This window comes from Sceloporus occidentalis, unplaced genomic scaffold, assembly GCF_023333645.1.
Source record: "Sceloporus occidentalis isolate IW3139 unplaced genomic scaffold, rSceOcc1.0.p SCAF_1, whole genome shotgun sequence".
Classification (NCBI taxonomy): Eukaryota; Metazoa; Chordata; class Lepidosauria; order Squamata; family Phrynosomatidae; genus Sceloporus; species Sceloporus occidentalis.
The window spans coordinates 14,024,826-14,035,337 of record NW_028316981.1 but is presented as its reverse complement, the minus strand read 5'-3'; the positions used below and the strand labels follow the sequence as shown (position 1 = coordinate 14,035,337).

The window sequence follows — 10,512 nt, the reverse complement described above, 5'->3', positions numbered from 1 at the left end:
CTTTGTTAGCTTGCAAATTCAAAACTGAACTCTAGATGCCTCCAAGTTGAAGTGAGAGGAAAAAGAAAATCCTGCATGCTGAGTAGACTGAGGCTGTACCACACTGCAGAAATAATCCAGTTTAACACCAGTTTAACTGCCCTGGCTCAATGCTATGGAATCCTAGAATCTGTAATTCGTTGTGGCAACACAGCTCTCTGATGGCTAATTGTCTCACAAAATACAGTTCCCCGATTTCCACTGGTTCATGTTAGGTTACCATAAGTCCGAAATGATTTGAAAGCACACCATAACAAACATAGAGAGATGTTGTAGCACCTTTGAGACTAACTGAAAGAAATAAGTTGGCAGCATGAGCTTTCATAGACTTCAGTCTGCTTCTTCAGATGCATTAACTAAATGCATCTGAGGAAGTAGACTTAGGTCTGGGAAAGCTCATGCTGCCAACTTCTTTCTTTCAGTTAGTCTCAAAGGTGCTACAACATCTCTTTGAATTCAACAACAAACACAAAATTCATTTATGTTTTATATACACCTGACACACATAGACTAGGGTTCAATTCCCAGCTCAGCCATGAAACCCACTGGGTGACCTTGGGCAAGTCACACACTCTCAGAGGATGGTAATGGCAAACCCTCTCAGAAGAAATTTGCCAAGAAAACCGTATGGCCTTAGAGTCGCCATAACTCAGAAACAACTCAAAGTCAGACAGCAGCAACAACAATGAACTGTGCTGGCATAGGCAGCAGCTTCACTGCCTCTATTAAATGAAAGGAAAGGGATCCTTACCTCGGGAGAGCAAATTGTCATAATTCTCTTGCATAACTTCCCAGTACAAAGCTCTCTGACTCCAATCCAAGAGAGCCCTTTCCTCTTCTATGAAGTACAGAGCCATGTCCTCAAATGTTACTGCATCCTGGCAAAAAGAAAAAACAAAACCTCATTCTATGTTTCTTCACATATACAGCAGGCCCTTGGTATGCCTGGGATTTGATTCCAGGACCTCAAGTGGATACCAAAATCCAAGGATACTCAAGTCCCATTAAATACAATAGCATAGGAAAATGGTGTCCCTTTTATTTATATATATATATAAATCATCATCATCACCATTTAAAATAATATAAAATAGGAAAATCAAGGTGTTTTTTTGGGGGGGGAATTTATGTATTTTTGGAATATTTTCAAGCCGTAGATAGTTGAATCCGTGGATAAAGCATCAGTGGTTATGGAGGGCTGGCTGTATTTTCTCTGTGATCCTTATTCTAATCCTTCAAGGGCAGAGGGACATTATTCAATGTGACTAGAGACAAGGGCCAAAGTGGAGAAGTGAACCAATGACATTAAGTGACCCGTCCTAGTTCAGTGGCAGGACATATGCTATGCAGGAGATACTAGGTTCGGTGTTTAGCATCTCTAACTGGAAGGATTTAGAGGTAGTGGGAAAGACCTTGGTCCAAATTTGCAAGACCTATGCAGAGCTGTTGATAGCAGGGAGGCATGGAGGTCTCTCATTCATAGGGTCACCATAAGTCTAAGTTGATTTGATGGTAAGTAGCAAGAAGAGCAAACACTCTTTGCTGTGCCAGAAGCAATGTCAGCATTTTAGTGAAATAAAATCTGTCAACTTGTGAGAGCCAGCGTGGCATAGTGGTTTGAGTGTTGGGATACAATTTTGGAGACCAGGGTTTGATTCTGACCTCGGCCATGAAACCCACTGAGTGACCTAAGGGAAGTCCCGCTCTCTCAGCCTTGGAGGATGGCAATAGCAAAGCCTCTCTGAATGAATCTTGCGAAGAGAACCCCATGGTAGGGTTGCCTTAGAGTTACCATAGGTGGGAAATGACTTGAAGGCACACAACAACAAAATGGAATTTACTGCTTCCCTCAACATGGGGAACAACATTTCTGTCTGGGCAACTGCATAAATATATGGAATAAACAGGATGCATCTCATTTTCCTCTTTTACCTATTGCCTCTATAGTCTTCCCAGGAGATGTTATCAGCTGAAGACATCTGTCTCATGGCTGATGGTTCCTCATATGATGCACCCAAACATGTAAATGCATATTCTATATTCAGCTTTTGGTTTAGTTGCCCCTCAGAAAAGAAACCACATCTAGGGTTGACCCTATGAATGAGAGACTGCCATGTCACCGTGTTATCAACCACCTCACTCAGGTCTTGCAAATTTGGGCTGTAGCTTCCTTCGCTGGAAACACCTGACTAAAAGGGACATAAAATAGCAGCACATATTGTTTAATTTATGCCTGTTTGATATTTATTGCCCAGGAATGGGAGGGCTGCTTGTGGAATTTGCTGCCTCCTAGTGTGGCTAGCTCTACTGTATATAATCAAGTATAAATATAGAAATTTTAGATAAAAAATCGATTAAAAAACCCAGGTTAACTTATCCACAGGTCAATGTAAGTACTGTACCATAACAGTTATCAAAAAAGGAACCTTCCCCTTCTCTAAGTAGAGTGTCGAAAGGCAAGATCTTAGTCCATCCCAGGAAAACCTAAAAGAAGCACTGACACTCCTCTACTCTCACCACTGCTGTGCCTCTTCTGGCCTTGTTAATGCCTTGGTGGGAAAATAGTAGTGTGCTTTGGCATTACGGTAGTTTCCTTTCCTTCATCCATTACATCTTTTGTTACATGCTTCCAATTATTACCCTCGACATACACGAGTAATATAAAAGTTCCTAATTTCGGCCCCCCAAAACTGCTCTCAACGTATACATGAGGTCTACAGAGGATCTTTTTTTAAACTTTATTTTTACATGTACAGAACAATAAAACAGATTACATACATAAATAAGGTTCTTTCCAACAAACAAATCCTTCAATGTTCTTAAATTGTCCTTTATATATATTGTTACTTTCTTTTAGTTTTCATCCACATTTATATAACACTTCCTTCTGTAATCTATAATATAAGAAAAACATATCTTCACTGTTACCATCTTGACTAGCATATACAAAATTTTCTTTGGCGCTTTACAGAGCGCCCAAAAAGGGCGCTCTGCCGGCATCCGTGATTGCTGCGCCAGGGAACCGCAGTGGACAAACCGCACAGTTCCCCGGCGCAGCAAAAACAACCCACAAAAAGCGGGTTCTTTTTGTGGTGCGGAAATGACTCTGCAAGGCGCCAATGGCACACTTGCGGCATCATTTCTGCACCGTGACGTGCAGACGTTAAGCATCTGCGACGTCAAAATGGCGGTGCCCATGTGTATAGGGTGTCGCCATTTTGTACGTGCTCGGCACGTACTAGGGTTAGGGGCGTCCGGAAAGGACACCCCTTCCTAACCCTAGTACGTGCCGAGCACGTACCTTTTGGCGGTGTGTAACCCGCCATATATAGTCTTTCTCGTTTGTTCAAACTAATTTAACTTATTTTAGCCAAACATTTGTCAGATTTATCTATATGTTCATTGTTCTAACACAACCATTTTTTAATGATATGTTACTGCTGAAGACCATTCATCTTTTGTTCTCCTTATCTTCCCTTGCTTTAAACAATTAGTCAGAGTATCAAAATCTTGCATGTCTATCAATTTCATTAGCCCATTCTCTATATTTGGAGTTTCTTTATCTCTCTCTGCCCTCCACTTCTATGTGTGGCCGATTTATAGTCGAATATATACAGTAGGTTCTAAGCCACTTTACCCCACTGATTCCATTTTCTTTTCCCCTTCAAGCATCAAATGTCTTTGGCCAGTCCTCCTTTCATCCCTGTATCTGAGGAATGTTCAGCCTCTCTTTCTATATACGACTATAAATATGTTGTGTCGATGGACTGGAGGAGAAAGGCAGTGGCAAACCTCCTTTGCATAAATGCAGTGGTCCCTTCACATTCGCTGAGGTTCGGGGTGCAAGTGCCCCATGAAGGTGGAAAAACCGCATATAAAAAAACACTGTTCTTTTTACCCGAGATAACACCTCTCTAGGAATCTCCAGGTCCAGCACTGCAACTCTATGGTCAACATTTGCCCGAAATTGAGCACACAATCATGCTGGGGGAACTACAAATACCTAGAGAAGTGTTTTTTCCAACACAACTCAATGGTCAACCTCTGACAGAGCTGCAATGGAGAACCTAGAGATTACTAGAAAGAACATATTAACCAAAATTGCAAGAAGTCAAAGCAGCAAAAGTCAAAGCCACAAATGTGGAATGTATTGTCAAAAAATCTTATGATCAAGTTGCAACACAGTTAAATTGGACTTGACTTGAAGGCACATAACACCCATATAAATCTTCAAATGGTAGAATTCAAAGATATAGCCGTGTTAGTCTGTAGGATCAGTATGTAGAGAGATCTTTTAGAAACTTTGAGACAAACTGAAATAAAGAAGTTGGCAGCAGTTAGTCTCCAAGGTGCTACAAGATCTTTCAATAAACCTTCAAAGGCTGTGTAAGAAGATACAGGTCTGTCCAAGAAGAGACTTCTTAAGACTTGAAGTGTTAAAGCCACCCATTCTGTTTGCCCAACAATTTGAAGATGCCAGCCACAGAAAATGTCAGGAATAAACTCTTCTAGAAAATGGCCACACAGTCCAAAAAACCCACAAAAAAACTATCATTTGTTCTTTTTCAGACATGCAATCATGATGAACCAGCCTAATCAATAGATGGATTCCTGACTGCTCATCTGGCGTGACTGGTTTTTAAGAGTGTTGCTTTCAAGGCCCATACTGTGTTAAATGTATTTCTTTCTGAGTTTCCTTGAAGGACAATTTTGTTTAAAATAATTAAAGATGATTCACTCAAACTTCAAAGTGCAACTATTTTTGCAGAACGTCGTGGCAATTCTTTTCCAACTTTAAGAGAACAGAAGAAATGCATACACATATGTTTGTTATTGTCGTGTGCCTTCAAGCCAACTCTGACTTATGGCAACTATGACTCTGGAGACTAGGGTTCGAATCCTGGCTCAGCCATGGAAACCTTGGCCAAGTCACACTCTCTCAGCCTCAGGAGAAGGCAATGGCAAACCTCCTCCGAACAAATCTTGCCCAGAAAACCCCTGGATAGGGTTGCCATAAGTTGGAAATGGCTCAAAGACACATAATGCACAAACACAGGGCAAAATTTATTCAGCGGAGGTTTGCCACAGAAGTGCATCTACACTATAGAAATAATGCACTTCGGCACCACTTTGGTCCAGAAACACACAGCAGAAATAATCCAGTTTGAGGCTGCTTTAACTGCCCTGGCTCAATGCTAGGAAATTTTTCTGGGAGCTGTAGTTTTGTGAGACATATAGCCTCCTCTGTCAGAGGGCTCTGGTGCCACAAGGAACTACAATTCCCAGGATTCCCTAGCAAACTGGATAGTTTCTACAGTGTGTTTTGGACCTCTAACTGCTCTGGCTCCATCCTGGGATTTGTAGTTTTTGTGAGGCCCACCAGCCCTCTTTGGCAGAGAAGGCTGAAGAGACCTTGTAAAATTACAAATCCCAGGATTCCATAGGATGGAGCTGTAGCACTTAAAGTGGTGTCCAAGTGCATTATTTTTGCAGTGTAGGTGTACCCCAGACACACCCCACAGTCCTCCACTGAGTAAAGCCTACAGCCCCTGGTATTCCCTGGCGGTCTCCCTTCCAAGTACTAACCACTGCTGGCTCTGCTTAGCTTCTGGGTTGCACCAAGAAAGCAACATCTCTGCAGATGGAAAGGAATTGCACCCCGGGGACAGATCCCACCCCCTGCTCCTCCCCACTCGCTTCTTGGGCTGGATCTTCCTTTTCCAACTCCATCTTTCACTAGGAATCCACAACTACCTTCTGTTTTTACCTGCTTCAATTTTTCCAGGAGACGAGCCTTTCTCCTTTGTAGGAACCAAAGTGAGGGCAGTGTTTCCGAGGGGCCGCTTTTGGTGCTGCACCGCTTGGGTCGGACTGCGCCTTCTCATTGGCCAATCTTCCATCACGTGACTGAAGCATTGCCAGGCGCCTGGCGAGAGCAGGGCAAGACCCTCCCTTCCTCTGGCTGCCTGAGTGTCCATAGGTCCGTCAGGGAAATGGGTCCCCCACAACTTTTCACCTAAACTGCAGAATTTATTTATTTAATTTTAATTATTTCAGTTCTATAACAATCATAGAATCATGGAGTTGGTGGAGACCACAAGGGCCACCTTTCTCCCAGCAAGGGACTCAAGGCGGCTCACAAGACAAAACGTTAATAAAAACGTCAGAATAAAAAATTAAAAAAACACACAACTGAAATTACCTAGTGAAGGGATAATGGGTTTTTATTGTATTTGTATTTCACTATTTTGTAAGCCGCCTCGATCCAACTGGAGAGGCGGGATAAAAAATATTATTATTATTTTTATTCAGATTAATAATGCTACCACTTGTTGGCATGGTACCACCGAAATAACACAATGCTCTGAAGCAGACCCAGCTTCGGATGAGAGTATAACCGTTGTTCAAGTAGTTCAGTTCAGTTCCATTTATTGCTCATTAGTCAACCAGGCCTTCCACATACACAATAAAACTACAAACAAAGGTCATGGAACAAGGTTCTCAGCACAGCAGCATATAAAAATTAAATAAACACAAACTATTGTTTAATTAAAATAGCACAATAAGTGAGTCCTATACTGTCTGATAAAAATACACTTCTCTTGTTTAGGGGTCAAATTGTGCAGACTTTGTATGTTACAAAATAATGTGCTCCAATTGGCATAATTAGAATTAAGATGGCAAAGTAGCACCTCTCTAATACCAGCAACCAGTGATTTAATGTTAGATAAGCGGGCCCTTGGTATCTGCTGCGGTTTGGTTCCAGGGCCCTCCGTGGATACTAGAATTCATGGATGTTTGTCCTATTAAATACAATGGATAGGACAATGGTGTCCCTTATATAAAATGGCAAAATCAAGTTTTGCTTTTTGGAATTTATATATTTTTGAATATTTTCAAGCCGTGGATGCTTAAATCCAGATATAGAGGGCCAACTATACTCTGATTTGAGAGTGGGCATTCAGATAGGGTTGCCAAAATGGAGGACCTCCAAACCGGGACAAATGTAGGACCAGTTTGAAAATGTAGGACTTTTTTTTTTAATTTCCTGGCTAGGAAATTTTTTTTAAAAAAAAAAAAGTCCTACATTTTCAAACCCTGTCCTCCTCCTCCTCCTCCCGGCTTCGGAGGATGCCTAGGCCTGCTCCCAGGCCAGGAAGGAGGCGGGGGCCGCTCCTCATCGCGGCAATCGCCGTGATGAGAGCAGTCTCCGCTTCCTCCCCGGCTTAGGAGGAAGCCTGGGCCTGGCTCCCAGGCCGGGAAGGAGGCGGGGGCCGCCCCTCATCGTGGCGATCGCTGCTGTGGGAAGCGGCCTCCTCCTCCTTGGCCTCGCGGAGGCCTTGAGGACCCTGCGGCCGGAGCTCCGACCGCGGAGCCACCTCCAAGGCCTCGCTGGGGCCCGGGAGGGAGCGTCTCCGCGGCTGGAGCTCCAACCGCGGAGAGCCTTCCCAGGCCTCAGCAAGGCCTTGGAGCCGCCGCGGGGACTGAGGTGGCCGTGGTGGGCGGGGCCGTCCCGGTTTGGGCGCCAAACCGGACTGGGACTGGGATGGCACTGCCCAAACCGGGATTGTCCCGCCCCCCGGCAGGATATGGCAACCCTACATTCAGAAGAACAATAAACCAACTCTTTAACTTTCTGACACCCACATGGGTGATATCAGTCTCTACGCTATAATGTTCAAACATATCAGGTCAAGCCCCTCCATCAACTGCAAGGTATTTAGCCTACATTTGATTAAAAGCCTATCTATAGGGGCAGTTTCTCAGGGACGGCAAAACAACAACAACAACAAAAAAAACCCACCTCTTTTTACTGTCTGATCAGCATGTAACCAGTTATACCAAGATCCCCAAACCTCTCTCCATGAGTTATACTGCAAGATTAGGTCAAGTACCAAATAAAAGGTCCATTTTGGAAACAAGTAGATCCATATTAGTAACTCACCATTTTTTCCACAGACTGAAATGTACTGCTGAAAGGCCAAATTAATCAAGAATTACATTGCCATCTTTGGTGCTAATTTTGCTAACTAAATGTAGCCAAGGGTCTGATAAGGGGAATTTAGTATTAGTTCAATATCACAAGAGGGGCCCTGCTACGACAGCCATGCGAGGTTGTCTCCCGTTGTGTATACCAAGAAGACCAGGGAATCCAATAAATGGAGCAAAAGCAGACTTTTCTAAGTAAAGTTCAATTTATTAATTAAAGGGAAAAAAAACACAATTCACTAACACACTCTCACTCACAAGGCTTAGGAAAATCAGGGGTTAGCGTTGAATAGGATTTCAGGCACTGCTAGGGTTATACTTACTTCAGTAGGCTTCTTCAGGAGTCCAAATGGAATATGATGGGGATGGCATGAGGCTCAGCCACAGAATGACTGGGCCAGGAGTCAGGAGACAGGTCAGGGTTCAAAGGAACAGAGCTTCCCCCTGAAATCCAGACTGGCCAGTCAGCAGACAAATCTGGCAGTTCTTATAGGCAAAATCTGGCAAAAGTGCTTGATGGTGAGAAAAGGTGTTTGGTTGCTTGGGCATTGTAAACAAAGGCTTTGCATTGTCTTGTTGAGGCAAAGTGGACTGACAACAATGGTGGGGGGGAGGTAGATGAGTTAAGTTAATCACTGGCTCATCAAATGTGAGACCTTTACTCTTGGAGGTGATGGTTTTCCCTTTAGCAACTCTCAAACCTTTCTGTGGGGAATTTCCAAAGTGTTGTTTTCCAGGGGTCTTGTGAGTATGACTCATCTGCCTACCTCACCCACTGCTTTGAGGATTATGGCTGCTAGCCTGGCAGGTCAGTTTGGGGTCATGAAGGAACTCCACACACACAGTCCAAAATGTATTAAAATCCGAATGTGATAACATAAAGAGCAGTCTTTATTCTGACAATTGCCAGAAGGGCAGATCTGGGAACTTCCAACACTCAAATTAAAATGTGTGTGGTTCTGATTCCAGAACTATGATGTGTAAATGCTTTCACATGTGTAGATAAGGATACATATGAGCATACAGAGGGTGGCAATTGTGCCACTTTCTAGATATTGTCAAATTGGAACTTCCCACCATTGGCTATGCAGGGTAGGGATGCTGAGAGTTGCAGTTCAATGACTTCTAGAGAGACTCAAACCTCTGACCTCTGATACAGAGGCTTAGGCTGTTTCCCACATGATACTTCTCATCCCAGTTACCTCTAAATGCCAGAATATCGCATTTACTGCAAGAAGCATTCATAAATGAGGACTGTTGGGTTTACAGTCCTCTGAAAAAACAATGAGTTTAATTTAACAATATAGCAGCTGAATCATTCAAAGCACATGGGTCCCACAGAAACACCATATTGGAAGGATGTAATTGCAATTATAGCTTTTCAGTACTGAGCTGATAAATGGTATTCAAGCAGCATATTGGCAGAGGGAACAATTTTTATGTTCTTCCTCTTCATCATTTTCCATTATTACAAAGTCAAGAAATCCTGAACAGAAAAGAAGAGGCAAAAAGTAGCAGTCAGCAAGGCTGCCATGTTCCATTCACTAATTGGCTGGAGCATCAACTTTTGAAATATTGCTTGACTGGCAGAAAAGGTGCCCCCACATGGGTCGTTCAGCCTAACATTTGAATAACATTTAATTATTTTTAATGCTAGAACTTCAAAAACCTACAGCTAGCAAATACCATCTAAGAAGAGGCATTCTCTATTGGAAAGAGAGAGGAAAGATGTGCATGTGGGAACAGGAATGCCTCTCTTACTATAAAACCCAGCCTATTATGTATCTTAACATATACATATATATGTATACAATATCTTTATAATATCTACCTATCTGTCTATCTATCACATACATATACTCACATATATGTGTGTGTGTGTGTGTGTGCATGTTATATGATGATGATGATGATGATATGAGGCATCTTTTATAAGGGACAAACCTGCCAACCTTAAAATAGGAGGTCCCTTATACTATCTATCTATCTATGTGCGTATGTTATATGATGATGATGATGATGATGATGATGATGATGATATGGGGGCATCCTTTATAAGGGACAATCCTACCAACCTTCAAATAGGAGGACAACCCTTATAATATTATCTATCTAGAACATACACAGGCTCACATATATGTGTGTGTATGTGTTCGATGATGATGTTGACGATATGGGGCATCCTTTATAATAAGAGATAAGCCTGCCAACCATCAAATAGGGTGACATTCCTTATAATATAAAGTATAAAATATGATATTATATAAAATATATTATAAAATATAACAATAATAATAATAGATGTAATAATATAATATAAAACACATACAGTCACATGTGTGTGTGTGTGTGTGTGTGTGTGTTGGCATCCTTTATAACCTTGCCAACCCTCAAACAAGGGGACAATCCCATAGCATCCTACTGTACACAATGAGGGACAATACAGGACTACAGTGGTTACCCAAACTGTGTCCTTTAAGAGAT

The 10,512-nt window shown here is 42.4% G+C and overlaps 1 protein-coding gene across 1 annotated transcript in view; it reads left to right on the top strand.

Annotated features, from left to right (window-relative positions):
- LOC149320848 (uncharacterized) overlaps positions 1–10,512 on the top strand; it is a 93,368-nt gene that overhangs the window by 35,963 nt on the left and 46,893 nt on the right. The gene's annotated exons all lie outside the window — the stretch shown is intronic.